The following is a 17,791-nucleotide window of genomic DNA, read 5'->3' on the forward strand; positions in this document are numbered from 1 at the left end:
TCAAAATAGACCCTGGCATTTCAAGTACACAGAGGCCAAACAGCCCCCCCCCAGCCCAATAAATAGTGACTGTCTGTGGCACCTTACAGCCCCCCTGGCATTCCCAGTACCCAGAAGCACAAACAGCCCCCCCCCAGCCCAATAAATAGTGACTATCTGTGGCACCTTACAGCCCCCCTGGCATTCCCAGTACCCAGAGACACAAACAGCCCCCCACAACCCAATAAATAGTGACTGTCTGTGGCACCTTACAGCCCACCTGGCATTCCCAGTACCCAGAGGCACAAACAGCCCCCCCCCCCAGCCCAATAAATAGTGACTGTCTGTGGCACCTTACAGCCCCCCTGGCATTCCCAGTACCCAGAAGCACAAACAGCCCCCCCCAGCCCAATAAATAGTGACTATCTGTGGCACCTTACAGCCCCCCTGGCATTCCCAGTACCCAGAGACACAAACAGCCCCCCACAACCCAATAAATAGTGAGTGTCTGTGGCACCTTACAGCCCACCTGGCATTCCCAGTACCCAGAGGCACAAACAGCGCCCCCAGCCCAATAAATAGTACCTATGGCACCTTACAGCAGCCCCTCTAGCCATGGGCATCCATGGGCAACGATTTGACCAGTGCAGTAATACCAAGGGCCATAGGGATAGCACACTATCTTTACCTGCCATTGTCCATTTGCGTAAGGCATGTTCTTGGCTTGAGGGTGGGGTAATTGTGATTACCAGGCAGGGTACATTGGAAACCTCCCTTGGAAATTACATGTGACTTTAATATAAATCTGATGGACATGGAAATGTACAGGCCATGAATGAATCAGCAGTTATGAAACAGACGAGGGAATATTTTCATTCGTTACTTCCCTAGGGGTAGGCAGGCCTCGTTCTTAGTTATGGCTAATTGTTCCTGCAAACCAGAATAGCAATTACATTCCTACACGCTACATACTTGTTAGTGATTGACGCCATCTTTCGAAACCAGAAAAACCCCACTTCCTTGTATCATTAATAGCCAAGAGAGAAGGATCAGGGGTATTAACACAATACATACATCCCCTAAAGGGATTCCGACCCCTTTCTCAAAAACTACGCCTATCTCTGGTGTATAGTGGTACCGCGGCTCAGATACAACGGACTGGGTCTTGGACATTGCAGGGAGCAGCCAATGGGTGCAGCAGGCAGGGATTTCGGAGGTGGTATCACCCCATTTTCCCTTTGTGTGCCGTAGAGCATTGAATATATGGTGTTGCCATGGACGTACCAGCTCCATCTCCATCTTGTCTGCATGGAAAAAAGAACCAGCATGAAGAAGAGAAGAGGAGTGGTCCGGCTATATCAAACCATGAATGACAGCCCCCAAAACTACACGTTTCAAGATTTTCTGCCATTTCATGACATTTTATAGTGCACACATCCATCAGGTTCAAGGAAGGAACAAAAAACCCCTACGTGAAGCCTCTACAATTTGCCTCCTTCCTAACTCAAAGTGTTCAATCAGACCAATCACCCATCTGATTGGTCTCCATGGGTCGCTAGACTTGAAGATGGACTTTAGACCTTTTATTACATTACCCCATCGGTGTTTTGTGTGCAGTAAGTTGACCTAGAGAACATACAGTAGAAGCCAACCGGGGGTGGCAGAGCAAAGTTGAGAATGTATTCTGGCCCTTTAATGAGAACATCTGCCCAACAACAGATTGTTCTAGGGAAAAATAACAAATAACTTGTAGGGCTCCTTTTGAGGCCAAATACCCAAATGGGAAAGTGTCAGCTGAAACAACATACTGACATTAGACTTGATGGTTTCACTGTTGGATCAAGTTACCAGTTGAAGGTGTGGTCGCCCCTAGTGAAATTAAAATCACTTGCTCCCCAACCCCTTGGGTGTTGCTCCCAGTGGCCTCAAAGCAGGGGCTTATTTGTGAATTCCTAGGTTGGAGGCAGGTTTTGGTTGTATAAAAACCAGTTGTACTGCCAAACAGAGCTGTAGGCTGTCAGTCCACCAAATAACCAAGCACGGCCCTTATTTGGCACCTCCAGGAGCAATTTTTCATGCTTGTGTTGTTCCTCATCTCCTTTTCCATTTAAATGTTGCTAATGGATAAAAAAAGGTTGGAGAACCTTGTTCTAGAGCAGCGCTTCTCAACCTGCGGGTGGTGGGGGTTGAACAACCCTTTCACAGGGGTCACCTAAGACCATCAGAAAACACCTATTTACGATGGTCTTAGGAATAATGTTATGGTTGGGGGTCACCACAACACGAGGAACTGTATGTGGGTCTTGGCATTAGGAAGGTTGAGAAGCACTGGCCTAACCAATTAAATTGCGGTTGTGCCAATAAGGTTGGGGTTGCGTAAAATAACTTCAGAAAAGTTGCATCAAATAAATCACTGTTGCAACATAAAAAGTTGTGCAATAGCCCCATTTTGCAAGTTTTTGCAAATTTTTCAGCAGCTTGGCTCATCGCTAGTCCCGTCCTTAGGGATCTCTCATCTCGTTATGTGTCATTCGGAAAGGAGTGAAGCTGAGAATGAAACTATGGGCAGGTCAGGTGGAAACAGATGCAGGGAAGCAAATCCTGCGGGTAGCGGAAAAGTGTTGAAGCACAGCGTTAAAAACAAACCAGTGCCGCTAAAGGGCCCGCTGAAGGTGCTGAAAGGCCGTTTAAGTCAGATGTATCGGCCCTGAAAATACATATACGCCTCCCTCTGTTTGAAGTCAGCCCGAGAGAGAGAGAGGCGGTGTCTAAACAGGTAACAAAGCAGTGTCTTAGATTCATGGGAGGAGGAGGTTTATCTTCCCCTTTACAGAGCGCTGGTAAGGCCCCATCTAGAATATGCTGTTCAGTTTTGGTCTCCAGTGCTCAAACGGGACATTATTGAGTTAGAGAGGGGCCAGAGAAGGGCAACTAAGCTGGTAAAGGGTATGGAAAGTCTCAGTTATGGGGAAAGACTGGCCCAGTTGGGTCTGTTTACACTGGGGAAGAGGCGCTTAAGAGGTGACATGATAACTATGTATAAATATATAAGGGGATCATATAATAACCTCTCAAATGTTTTATTTACCAGTAGGTCCTTCCAACGGGCACGAGGGCACCCACTCCGTTTAGAAGAAGGGAGGTTCCATTTAAATATTTGGAAAGGGTTTGTTACAGTGAGAGCTGTGAAGTTCTGGAATTCCCTCCCCGAATCAGTCGTGCTGGCTGATACATTATATAGCTTTATATAGGGGCTGGATGGATTCTTAGCAAGTGAGGGAATACAGGGGTATGGGGGATAGCTCTCAGTACAAGTGAGGGAATACAGGGGTAGGGGAGATAGCTCTCAGTACAAGTGAGGGAATACAGGGATAAGGGGGATAGCTCTCAGTACAAGTGAGGGAATACAGGGGTAGGGGGGATTGCTCTTAGTACAAGTGAGGGAATACAGGGGTAGGGGAGATAGCTCTCAGTACAAGTGAGGGAATACAGGGGTAGGGGGGATTGCTCTTAGTACAAGTGAGGGAATACAGGGGTAGGGGAGATAGCTCTCAGTACAAGTGAGGGAATACAGGGGTAGGGGGGATAGCTCTCAGTACAAGTGAGGGAATACAGGGGTAGGGGAGATAGCTCTCAGTACAAGTGAGGGAATACAGGGGTAGGGGGGATAGCTCTCAGTACAAGTGAGGGAATACAGGGATAAGGGGGATAGCTCTCAGTACAAGTGAGGGAATACAGGGGTAGGGGGGATTGCTCTTAGTACAAGTGAGGGAATACAGGGGTAGGGGAGATAGCTCTCAGTACAAGTGAGGGAATACAGGGGTAGGGGGGATTGCTCTTAGTACAAGTGAGGGAATACAGGGGTAGGGGAGATAGCTCTCAGTACAAGTGAGGGAATACAGGGGTAGGGGGGATAGCTCTCAGTACAAGTGAGGGAATACAGGGGTAGGGGAGATAGCTCTCAGTACAAGTGAGGGAATACAGGGTAGGGGAGATAGCTCTCAGTACAAGTGAGGGAATACAGGGGTAGGGGAGATAGCTCTCAGTACAAGTGAGGGAATACAGGGGTAGGGAGATAGCTCTCAGTACAAGTGAGGGAATACAGGGGTAGGGGGGATAGCTCTCAGTACAGTGAGGGAATACAGGGCGTAAGGGGGGATAGCTCCTCAGGTACAAGTGAGGGAATTACAGGGGTAGGGGATTAGCTCTCAGTACAGTGACGGGAATACAGGGTAGGGCGAGATAGCTCTCAGTAGCAGGTGAGGGAATACAGGGGTAGGGGAGATAGCTTCTCAGTAACAAGTGAGGGATACAGGGGGGGGGAGGATAGCTTCCAGTACAAAGTGAGGCGATACAGGGGATAGGGAGATAAGCTCTCAGTACAAGTGAAGGGAATACAGGGGTAGGGGGGATAGCCTCTCCAGTACAAGTGAGGGAATACAGGGGTAAGGGGGAGATAGCTCTCAGACAAGTGAGGGAATACAGGGGTAGGGGGGATAGCTCTCAGTACAGTGAGGGAATACAGGGGTAGGGGGGGATAGCCTCTCAGTCAAGTGAGCTGGATACAGGGGCTAGGCGGAGATAGCTCTCAGTACAAGTGAGGAATACAGGGGTAGGGGGGATAGCTCTCAAGTACAAGATTGAGGGGAATACAGGGGTATGGGGATAGCTCAGTAAGGGGAAAGGGGGGGATAGCTCTCAGTACAAGTGAGGGAATACAGGGGTAGGGGAGATAGCTCTCAGTACAAGTGAGGGAATACAGGGGTAGGGGAGATAGCTCTCAGTACAAGTGAGGGAATACAGGGGTAGGGGGATAGCTCTCAGTACAAGTGAGGGAATACAGGGGTAGGGGGGATAGCTCTCAGTACAAGTGAGGGAATACAGGGGTAGGGGGATAGCTCTCAGTACAAGTGAGGGAATACAGGGGTAGGGGGATAGCTCTCAGTACAAGTGAGGGAATACAGGGGTATGGGGGATAGCTCTCAGTACAAGTGAGGGAATACAGGGGTAGGGGGATAGCTCTCAGTACAAGTGAGGGAATACAGGGGTAGGGGGGATAGCTCTCAGTACAAGTGAGGGAATACAGGGGTAGGGGAGATAGCTCTCAGTACAAGTGAGGGAATACAGGGGTAGGGGGGATAGCTCTCAGTACAAGTGAGGGAATACAGGGGTAGGGGGATAGCTCTCAGTACAAGTGAGGGAATACAGGGGTAGGGGGGATAGCTCTCAGTACTAGTGAGGGAATACAGGGGTAGGGAGATAGCTCTCAGTACAAGTGAGGGAATACAGGGGTAGGGGGGATAGCTCTCAGTACAAGTGAGGAATACAGGGGTAGGGGGGATAGCTCTCAGTACAAGTGAGGGAATACAGGGGTAGGGGGGATAGCTCTCAGTACAAGTGAGGGAATACAGGGGTAGGGGGATAGCTCTCAGTACAAGTGAGGGAATACAGGGGTAGGGGGATAGCTCTCAGTACAAGTGAGGGAATACAGGGGTATGGGGGATAGCTCTCAGTACAAGTGAGGGAATACAGGGGTATGGGGGATAGCTCTCAGTACAAGTGAGGGAATACAGGGGTAGGGAGATAGCTCTCAGTACAAGTGAGGGAATACAGGGGTAGGGGGGATAGCTCTCAGTACAAGTGAGGGAATACAGGGGTAGGGGGGATAGCTCTCAGTACAAGTGAGGGAATACAGGGGTATGGGGGATAGCTCTCAGTACAAGTGAGGGAATACAGGGGTAGGGGAGATAGCTCTCAGTACAAGTGAGGGAATACAGGGGTAGGGGGATAGCTCTCAGTACAAGTGAGGGAATACAGGGTAGGGGATAGCTCTCAGTACAAGTGAGGAATACAGGGGTAGGGGAGATAGCTCTCAGTACAAGTGAGGGAATACAGGGGTAGGGGGGATAGCTCTCAGTACAAGTGAGGGAATACAGGGGTAGGGGGGATAGCTCTCAGTACAAGTGAGGGAATACAGGGGTAGGGGGGATAGCTCTCAGTACAAGTGAGGGAATACAGGGGTAGGGGAGATAGCTCTCAGTACAAGTGAGGGAATACAGGGGTAGGGGGGATAGCTCTCAGTACAAGTGAGGGAATACAGGGGTAGGGGGGATAGCTCTCAGTACAAGTGAGGGAATACAGGGGTAGGGGGGATAGCTCTCAGTACAAGTGAGGGAATACAGGGGTAGGGGAGATAGCTCTCAGTACAAGTGAGGGAATACAGGGGTAGGGGAGATAGCTCTCAGTACAAGTGAGGAATACAGGGGTAGGGGGAGATAGCTCTCAGTACAAGTGAGGGAATACAGGGGTAGGGGGATAGCTCTCAGTACAAGTGAGGGAATACAGGGTATGGGGGATAGCTCTCAGTACAAGTGAGGAATACAGGGGTAGGGGGGATAGCTCTCAGTACAAGTGGGAACGGTAGGGGATAGCTCAGTACAAGGGGAATACAGGGGTAGGGGATAGCTCTCAGTACAAGTGAGGGAATACAGGGGTAGGGGGATAGCTCTCAGTACAAGTGAGGGAATACAGGGGTAGGGGGATAGCTCTCAGTACAAGTGAGGGAATACAGGGGTAGGGGAGATAGCTCTCAGTACAAGTGAGGGAATACAGGGGTAGGGGAGATAGCTCTCAGTACAAGTGAGGGAATACAGGGGTAGGGGAGATAGCTCTCAGTACAAGTGAGGGAATACAGGGGTAGGGAGATAGCTCTCAGTACAAGTGAGGGAATACAGGGGTAGGGGGAGATAGCTCTCAGTACAAGTGAGGGAATACAGGGGTAGGGGAGATAGCTCTCAGTACAAGTGAGGGAATACAGGGGTAGGGGAGATAGCTCTCAGTACAAGTGAGGGAATACAGGGGTAGGGGAGATAGCTCTCAGTACAAGTGAGGGAATACAGGGGTAGGGGAGATAGCTCTCAGTACAAGTGAGGGAATACAGGGGTAGGGGAGATAGCTCTCAGTACAAGTGGGATCAGGGTAGGGGAAGCTCCAGTACAAGGAGGGAATAAGGGTATGGAGATAGCTCTCAGTACAAGTGAGGGAATACAGGGGTAGGGGGATAGCTCTCAGTACAAGTGAGGGAATACAGGGGTAGGGGGAGATAGCTCTCAGTACAAGTGAGGGAATACAGGGGTAGGGGAGATAGCTCTCAGTACAAGTGAGGGAATACAGGGGTAGGGGAGATAGCTCTCAGTACAAGTGAGGGAATACAGGGGTAGGGGAGATAGCTCTCAGTACAGGGGGTAGGGGAGATAGCTCTCAGTACAAGTGAGGGAATACAGGGTTATGGGAGATAGCTCTCAGTACAAGTTGCCCCAGGGACTGGTCCGATTGCCATCTTGGAGTCAGGAAGGAATTTTTTCCCCTCGGCGGCAAATTAGAGAGGCTTCAGATGGGGTTTTTGCCTTCCTCTGGATCAGCTAGCAGTTAGGCAGGTGATATATAGGCATTATGGTTGAACATGATGTCTTTTTTCAGCCTAACTTACTATGTTACTATATTAGTCGACAGAGAAATAACTGCGTGTAAGATTCCTGTGTATTTTGGCCAGAGGAGAAATAACAACCGCCTGTAATCACCACCACTTAGTCACCCTTACTCACCCCTCTCCTCCCTTATTCCATTTCCCGGCTACTGTTTCCCCGACAGATTAAAATCGGTCACAGCTAACAACATTCCGTCATTATCACGTTCCATCACTAAGCAAAGTGCACATTTTTCCATTCAGCCCCAGGGGCCAATTAAGTCCAACACAAACCGCAGTTTCTCAAAGTCGCGAGAAATGTGAGTGCAGGTTTCAGAAACACATTACGTTGCGCAGCGAGGCTCGCGGCCAATAAATCTCACACAATACCGGCCGTAAATTAAACAGGGGTGGGAAAATATTTCCCAGTTCAAGGTAAGTGATCACCTCGCGGTTTGTTTTTATTGGCCATTCCAGGATATACTGTATATCATTTGTAAGTATCAGTCAGCATTTGGCACCGGTAATTCTTTATCCGTTCTGTTAATAATGACCAACGATTAAACGTGTTGCCGCCCAAGTCATGACTATCTACTATCAACAGTGAGACTGGAGACTGACTCTGAGTTGTTTATACAACAGACAATAGGTGTTTGCCATAAGGGAGCACCCAAATGTAGTGATGAGCGAATCTGTCCCGTTTGGCTTTGCCAAAAAATGTGCAAAATTGCTGAAAATTAGTGAAATGTGGGCGAATTGCGGCAAATGGGGACATTTTTTTCTCCTCTCTAGTAAAAAGCTCTATAAAATGATGGAATTTGCTGCATAGAAAACATTTTGTACTGGGTTTACAGTGTTGGACTGGGGCTTCAACCTCGAGGGACCCCCACCCTAGTCGTGGACTCCTCAACGTGCCAGTGCACCTAAGTTGCTGGAAAGGATCTGGTCTGTGTTGTCGGGGCCCACCAGGTTTTTTCCCGGCAGCCCAACAGCCCAACAGCCCAACAACAGCCCAACAGCCCAACAACAGCCCAACAACAGCCCAACAGCCCAACAGCCCAACAACAGCCCAACAGCCCAACAACAGCCCAACAACAGCCCAACAACAGCCCAACAGCCCAACAGCCCAGTGGATATAACAGACTTGTATTCCCATATCGGTCTAGCATACTAGTTCTGAATTTAATTTTTTACTTATGCCGGTTCCTTTAGAGCAGCGGTTCTCAACCTGTGGGTCGGGACCCCTTTTGGACACTTTCACAGGGGTCGCCTAAGACCATCGGAAAACGACCTAAGGGTCGCGGCATTAGGAAGGTTGAGAAGCACTGCTTTAGAGCTATTTGTCTTTCTGATGATGATCGTAGGAGCATGTCGTGCTGATTGGACAGGAAGTCCAGCCAGGGTATGGGAAGGCAATTGACCCAGTGGCTTGGGGGCAACATGTTGCTCCCCAACCCCTTGGATGTTGCTCTCAGTGGCCCCAAACCATGGAGTTATTTTTGAATTCCTGACTTGGGGCAAGTTTTGGTTGAATAAAAACAAGATTTCCTACCAAATAAAGCCCTCTGTAAGCTGATAGGGTGCATAGGGGCTGCCTAATAGCCAATCACAGCCCTTATTTGGCTCCTCCATGAACTTTTATGGTGCTTGTGTTGCTCTCCAAGTCTTTTTACATTTGGCTCACGAGTAAGAAAGGTTGGGGACCCCTGTGTTAGAGGTTGAAACTGATAAAAGACGGCATTGTAAGTGATGTGGGTTAGAGTTTGAAATGCAGACTGGGTTGGAGAGTAGAAATAAAAGTTTATATTAATGCTGAAAGTGCTATTCTGTAACATGGAGCCAAGATGGAGTTGGCGCCACTGACCACACCCAATTCTGTTATTCAAGCTGACCTGCCTCCATTGTTTGTGTATCAAGCCCCCCACCAATTACATTCCCTTGGATGGATATCGAGGGGTAGCAAAAGGCGTGATAGACAAAATAGTGTCCCCCCCCCGTAACAAAATTCTTTTTCATGTCCAAAAGTATTTTAGTTCTGTTATAACCTCCCAGCAGGTACAGCTCTTCACATCCTTACTGTATGCACATTTTTATAGGAGCCTTAAGGAATTTGTTCCCAGAATCCCTACGTATGAGGTGGTCTCCTCAACCCTTTTGACTTGTTCGTGAACAAGTCCTGGCTCTACCTGAGCTGATCAGAAAACCCTGCACTACACTGATGAGCCCCATTACAGTTCACTGTAGCTCACGAGTTAGAAAGGTTGGGGACCCTTGATGTAGACCAATGTTCAGGCACCAGCAGTGAGGAGGGCTGGCCTTATATAGGGCAGGATCAGCCCTGATTGGCTGACCACCAACTGGTCAATAAAGCTGCTGCTGGGGAAATAGGATAGAAAGGTCAAATGATAATGAGTAGGCCTGCTAGCTGCTCATCTGGCTCAGTGGTTAAGGGATACAGCCAGAAGCTCAATGGTTCCTGGTTCGAATCCCACCAGAGCCTTACAATCAGCAATGCCAGGCCAAATCTTAGCAGCACCCCCAGAGTACCCTAGCCCATGTCACCACAATGGCCGTTCTGTAGTCAGCTGACCGCTTCAGTTAAAGAAAGAAGAGATATGTGCCTAGCACCCAAAATCCAGATTATATTTTACAGTTGGAATGATCCCCATCAAGTATTTAGTGTGGGATTCAGCCAAATATATGCTTGAATATGCTGCTGATCTTTTTTATGATTAATAATTTCATTTTTGCTTTGAGATGAGGCTACCGAATCATCATTTCATTCAATCTAACAATGGCTGATTTGACTTTTAGACCAAGTGAGCTGGGCTTGAAGCCCGACCCCTCAAATGTAAAGCTTCGAATGTAGAATTGGTTTCTGGGGGCAGAGGTGAAAGAAGCTTAAACTTAGTTGTTCCCATCTCAAGTTCATGGTAGATTTTCATGTCCTCATTCATATCCTCATTCTCACCGTCATATGGAAAACTTTTCAAGATAAAGGAGTTCCTGCCCAAAGAATCTCTCACGCCTTTCTAAAGGCTTAAAGCTACCGCATTCTCAACAAGGGAACAAATAGTGAAAAATCTCAAAAATCAAGTCAAACAAGATTGTGTGGATGGAGTTCTACGGGGGGGGGGGTGGAAAATTCCCCTAGAGGAATAACTTGGAGATCCATAAGTATACTTCACTGCATGGAGAGCACGGTTGGGCAATCCTGCCATGGGTAGCTGCTATGTATCACTAGGCTCGTGACCTGGTTGTCACATTTTGTTGGAGGCTGTAAGGAAAATAAAGAGTTAATACTTAAGCTGCATAATGTGTTGAAATATCTAGAAGCGACAAGAAGGTCACGAGCCGAGTGGTACATAGGAGCCACCCGCGCAGGATTGCCCAACCGTGCTCTCCATGTAAAGATCTAGAAGCGACAACCAGGCCACGAGCCTAGTGATACATAGGAGCCACCCGTGTAGGATTGCCCAACCGTGCTCTCCATGTAATGATCTAGAAGTGACAACCAGGTCACGAGCCTAGTGATACATAGGAGCCACCGCGACGGGATTGCCCAACTATTCTCTCCATGTAAAGATCTAGAAGTGACAACCAGGTCACGAGCCTAGTGATACATAGGAGCCACCGCGACAGGATTGCCCAACCGTGCTCTCCATGTAAAGATCTAGAAGCGACAACCAGGCCACGAGCCTAGTGATACATAGGAGCCACCCGTGTAGGATTGCCCAACCGTGCTCTCCATGTAATGATCTAGAAGTGACAACCAGGTCACGAGCCTAGTGATACATAGGAGCCACCGCGACGGGATTGCCCAACTATTCTCTCCATGTAAAGATCTAGAAGTGACAACCAGGTCACGAGCCTAGTGATACATAGGAGCCACCGCGACAGGATTGCCCAACCGTGCTCTCCATGTAAAGATCTAGAAGCGACAACCAGGTCACGAGCCTAGTGATATTGCCCAACTGTGCTCTCCATGTGAAGATCTAGAAGTGACAACCAGGGTCACGAGCCTAGTGATACATAGGAGCCACCCGCGCAGGATTGCCCAACCGTGCTCTCCATGTAAAGATCTAGAAGTGACAACCAGGCCACGAGCCTAGTGATACATAGGAGCCACCGTGTAGGATTGCCCACCCATGTTCTCCATGTAAAGATCTAGAAGGGACAACCAGGCCACAAGCCTAGTGATACATAGGAGCCACCCGTGTAGGATTGCCCAACCGTGCTCTCCATGTAAAGATCTAGAAGTGACAACCAGGTCACGAGCCTAGTGATACATAGGAGCCACCGCGACGGGATTGCCCAACTATGCTCTCCATGTAAAGGTCTAGAAGTGACAACCAGGTCACAAGCCTAGTGATACATAGGAGCCACCGCGACGGGATTGCCCAACCATGCTCTCCATGTAAAGATCTAGAAGGGACAACCAGGTCACGAGCCTAGTGATACATAGGAGCCACCGCGACAGGATTGCCCAACTATGCTCTCCATGTGAAGATCTAGAAGCGACAACTAGGTCACGAGCCTAGTGATACATAGGAGCCACCGCGACAGGATTGCCCAACCGTGCTCTCCATGTAAAGATCTAGAAGCGACAACCAGGTCACGAGCCTAGTGATATTGCCCAACCGTGCTCTCCATGTGAAGATCTAGAAGTGACAACCAGGGTCACGAGCCTAGTGATACATAGGAGCCACCAGTGCAGGATTGCCCAACCGTGCTCTCCATGTAAAGATCTAGAAGGCACAACCATGTCACGAGCCTAGTGATACATAGGAGCCACCCGCACAGGATTGCCCAACCATGCTCTCCATGTAAAGATCTAGAAGGGACAACCAGGGTCACGAGTCTAGTGATACATAGGAGCCACCCGTGTAGGATTGCCCAACCGTGCTCTCCATGTAAAGATCTAGAAGTGACAACCAGGTCATGAGCCTAGTGATACATAGGAGCCACCCGCGCAGGATTGCCCAACCGTGCTCTCCATGTAAAGATCTAGAAGTGACAACCAGGTCACGAGCCTAGTGATACATAGGAGCCACCACGACGGGATTGCCCAACTATGCTCTCCATGTGAAGATCTAGAAGCGACAACCAGGTCACGAGCCTAGTGATATTGCCCAACCGTGCTCTCCATGGGAAGATCTAGAAGTGACAACCAGGGTCACGAGCCTAGTGATACATAAGAGCCACCAGCGCAGGATTGCCCAACCGTGCTCTCCATGTAAAGACCTAGAAGCGACAACCAGGGTCACGAGCCTAGTGATACATAGGAGCCATCAGCGCAGGATTGCCCAACCGTGCTCTCCATGTAAAGATCTAGAAGGGATTTGTTGTGGTGTGAATGAGAGTGAGTGGGAATTGAAAGGAGGGAGTGGTTATCTCTCCAAGAAGGTTGTGAGGGTGCAGGACCCGGGTAATCGTTTTGGCAAACAGACTCCCTGCGCCTCAGGGTTTACTTGATTGAGCGATAAGCTGTGAGATCATTTCTGTGAGCACTGATTCACCAACCAATAATTCCATATGTTATTAGAAGACAAAAGAAATAAAGAGGAGGAGAGAAAACTTAAGAAAGAGCAGAAACAGACAGTTCCGACAGAGGGGAACAGCCCCTGGCAAAGCACTCAAACTCTGTCCGTCAATACCATTGAAACCATAGAGGGCGCAGGAGAGGGAGAGGGCACTCCCCGTATCATTAGACAAATGACGTATCCCCTGGGGCGCCTCTGAAGCTCTGATCTTACACATAGTTTTCAAGAGGTGCCGCACCCCCGCAGTAATCCTCAGTTATTTGTTCACGGCTCACACAACCCCAACCGGACCCATACGTTCAACCCGTTGGGGATCCAGGAGATTATTAATCTCTGCTTTTTCATAGGAAGCAACGTGATCTGATTGAAAGCACTTTGTGGGAACGCAAGAAAAGTGTGGAAAAGGGTATGGGAAGAAGTTAAGTATAATTGCTGGATTTCGGTCATTGGGAATTATGGTTTATATGGTATAGCTCTGTGGAGTAAATTCATGTTGAGTCATTTCTGTTGACAAATGAGGGTTGTATTATGTGATGATAAAAGATGGCAATGTAAGTGATGTGGGTTAGACAAGTGATCCCCAACCAGTGACTCGGGGGCAACATGTTGCTCCCCAACCCCTTGGATCAGTGATCCCCAACCAGTGGCTCAGGGTTAACATGTTGCTCCCCAACCCCTTAGATCAGTGATCCACAACCAGTGGCTCAGGGGTGACATCTTGCTCCCCAACCCCTTAGATCAGTGATCCCCAACCAGTGTCTCGGGGGCAACATGTTGCTCCCCACCCCTTAGATCAGTGATCCCCAACCAGTGACTCGGGGGAGACATGTTGCTCCCCAACCCCTTTGATCAGGGATCCCCAACCAGTGACTCAGGGGTGACATATTGCTCCCCAACCCCTTGGATCAGTGATCCCCAACCAGTGGCTATGGGGTAACACGTTGCTCCCCACACCTTAGATCAGTGATCCCCAACCAGTGTCTCGGGGGCAACATGTTGCTCCCCACACCTTAGATCAGTGATCCCCAACCAGTGACTCGGGGGTGACATGTTGCTCCCCAACCCCTTTGATCAGGGATCCCCAACCAGTGACTCAGGGGTGACATGTTGCTCCCCAACCCCTTGGATCAGTGATCCCCAACCAGTGGCTCGGGGGTGACATGTTGCTCCCCAACCCCTTTGATCAGGGATCCCCAACCAGTGACTCAGGGGTGACATGTTGCTCCCCAACCCCTTGGATCAGGGATCCCCAACCAGTGACTCAGGGGTGACATGTTGCTCCCCAACCCCTGGGATCAGTGATCCCCAACCAGTGACTCGGGGGTGACATGTTGCTCCCCAACCCCTTAGATCAGTGATCCCCAACCAGTGACTCGGGGGGCAACATGCTGCTCCCCAACCCCTTGGATCAGTGATCCCCAACCAGTGACTCGGGGGTGACATGTTGCTCCCCAACCCCTTAGATCAGTGACCCCAACCAGTGACTCGGGGGTGACATGTTGCTCCCCAACCCCTTAGATCAGTGATCCCCAACCAGTGTCTCGGGGTCAACATGTTGCTCCCCACACCTTAGATCAGTGATCCCCAACCAGTGACTCGGGGGTGACATGTTGCTCCCCAACCCCTTAGATCAGTGATCCCCAACCAGTGGCTCGGGGGTGACATGTTGCTCCCCAACCCCTTGGATCAGTGAGCCCCAACCAGTGGCTTGGGGGTGACATGTTGAGAGAGGAGAGAGGGTGCTAGTCTGGAGGGACCCGTGGCACCCAACTTGAGTATAAGCCGAGGGTGACCTTTTCAGCGCATTTTGGGTGCTGAAAAACTAGGCTTATACTCGAGTATATACAGTAAATACATGTGTATGCACAATACCCCAAACCCCACATCACCCCCATGTCAGGGATGGGCTGAAGTGTGGTGGACTACAGATCCCAATGGGTGGGAATTGCCAACCTGGACAGGGGAATTAAAGATAGATATACAAATTACCCTCATAAAAAAGCCCCTCTGGCTGATTCCCCAAAGGGAATGGTTAAAGTGGATAGTATATACAGCCCCCAATAATAAAAAGGAAGACTGTATGGTTTGTGCTAGTGCACGACCCCACTTAGGCACAGTACCCTTTCCACTGAATATGGGGAATGATCCAGAGGGACTAAAATGCATACTCCAATTGTTTGCCAACAAGACCATTCATAACTGTAGCACACAATCTCTTTTGTATCTAGCAACCCCACAACCTGATACACCACCCTCCATAGTGGCCTATGCTGGAAAGTACACATGCTTCCGAAATTTTGGCATGGGTAAAAAGGTAGGACGCCTGCCCTACTGTCATAGTACCCTCAATGTCCCCACTGACAAGGTAAACATCAGTGACATGGTTTCAAAATCATCAAGTTACTCGCGCTGATGTATGGTGGCTGAGTGGAGATATGAAACTCAGGCCAAAACGTCCACCCCAATGGTCAGGAAGTTGTTGTTTGGTACAGTTGATTTTGCCTGTCTATTCCTTTGCCCTTTCTTCTCCCATGCAGATCCAGGAACATCTGATCACCAAGCCTAAGGCACACAGTCGACATCGTACAAGGCAGCGAGTCCCTCATGGATCGTTTGATAATTCAATCTTCATAGACAGCATTGGAGTTCCTAGAGGTGTGCCTGATGAATACAAAGCCCATAACCAGATCACTGCAGGATCTGAAGCTTTCCCGATCTGGTGGGTAACTGTTAACAAAAATGTTGACTGGATTAATTACATTTACTACAACCAATAGAGATGCATGAACATCACTAGAGATGGCTTCAAAGGAGTCGCTAGCCAACGTAAAGCAACCTCTTTGGTCACTTGGCAGAATCCAATTGCCCTTGATATATTGTTGGTAGTGATGGGCGAAATGTTTCGCCAGGCATGGATTTGCGGCAAATTTCTGCATTTTGCCATTGGTGGATTGTTTAGCGAAACGGACGAAATAATTCGCTGCAGAAAAATTTGCCGCACGTCCAAAAATTGTCGCCGGCGTCAAAAAAGAATAGTCGCGGGCGTCAAAAGAATAGCGGCGCAACAAAATAATAGCCGCGGGTGACAAAAGAATATCCGTGCGACAAAATAATAGCCAAGCGACAAAATAATAGCCGCGGGCGACAAAATAATAGCCGCGGGCGACAAAATAATAGCCGCGGGCGACAAAATAATAGCCACGCGACAAAATAATAGCTGTGGGCGACAAAAGAATAGTCGCGGGCGACAATTGTTTTTGCCGCATGACATTTTCGGCATTTCGCAAATTTTTTGCTGTTTCGCGGATCTTTTGAAAGATTCGCGAATTTTTCGGCGAAGCAAAACGGAACAGATTTGCTCATCACTAGTTGTTGGCCGACAAAGACGGTGTTTGCAAAATGTTTGGCACCTTTTGTTGCACCTTTATTCAACAACACCGCACCCAGTGGAGCATCACCAAAGCACTTGATGGACTGACCATGCTGTCCAATGAACTTGCTGAAAACTCCGGCATCGACACCCCTTTTACGGATTTCCTACAGGAAGTGGACTTGCATCCAGCGTATTGATTCCAACTGCCGTTTATATATGAATATAGCTTCTTGTACAACACAGCGTTCGTTACAAAATGTGGTTTTAGAGATATCCGACTCATGACTATGAATGCGAGCAGTTGACTAGACTTTAAATGAAGAATGTGAAAGGAGGGCTAGATCAACTGCAATTTACACTTTATCCAAAAAGGATCCTCCAATGGCCAGTCGAACAGGGCCAACGTAATTGGAACACAGCCCCCAGACTGAAGGGCAAGTCAAGCAATTTGTTTGATATAACAACTGCCTGTGACTAAATACCGTTAGGGAACGAAATAAGTAAAATGGCGTGTTTTGTGGTTCGTATGCTTTCTAATAAAGTTGTGATTTTTCTTCTTGAATTTTTTTCTTCTAGATCAACCCAACCCAACCAAAGCTTTGTGGGATAAACCAAAACTTTAAATGCAACCTCATTACTTCTGTTGTGGCTGAAGGGAAGCCAATCCCACCAACAATGTTCCAACATGTAGTAGGAACCTTCCCACTGTAGGAGTTACCATTAGTCTCCAATAGGGTATCACTTCTCTTCTGCAGGGATAAGTGGTTCTGGTACCTGTACAAACCACTGAGAAATGGTTCTTCCTCTCTCCACTGGACCTACTTTCTGGTGAAGCAGCAATACATACTGTACGTATGAACGTTGAACATTAACAGAAGGCATCCAGCGATTAGATGGGCAGTACAGTGGATGTATCAAAATGTACACACTTAAGCAGTGTTAGTTTAGAACATGGATCCCCAAACTTTTTTTTACTTTACTATTGGTGAGCCACACAAGAACGTTCTTTGGAGGTGCCAAATAAGGACTATGATTGGCTGTTTGGTAGCCCCATGTGGACTGTTAGCCTGTAGGAGGCTCTACTTGGAGTAAAACTGGGTCTCTGGGCTTCCAAAACTTGCATCCAAGCCAGAAATGTAACAATGGCACCTACTTTGGGGCCACTGGGAGCAGCATCAAAGGGTTTGGCGAGGAACATGTTGCCCCCGAGCCACTGGTTGGGGATCACTGGGTTAGAAAGTTGCTTTTATACTACTGTAAGTTTGGTTTGAGAAAGGTTCCTTTGGAACAAGACTTGGAAATATCCCATAACTGGTATTATATTACAGTCTCTTTGGGGAAAGAGCATACCAAAAGCTAAAGGAGATGTTCCATAAGGCAATAAAAAAGCTTTCTAAATGAAGCAGCAGAGTGGTAATTATACTAGATTTA

The sequence above is a fragment of the Xenopus tropicalis genome, chromosome 8 (genome assembly GCF_000004195.4).
Source record: "Xenopus tropicalis strain Nigerian chromosome 8, UCB_Xtro_10.0, whole genome shotgun sequence".
Classification (NCBI taxonomy): Eukaryota; Metazoa; Chordata; class Amphibia; order Anura; family Pipidae; genus Xenopus; species Xenopus tropicalis.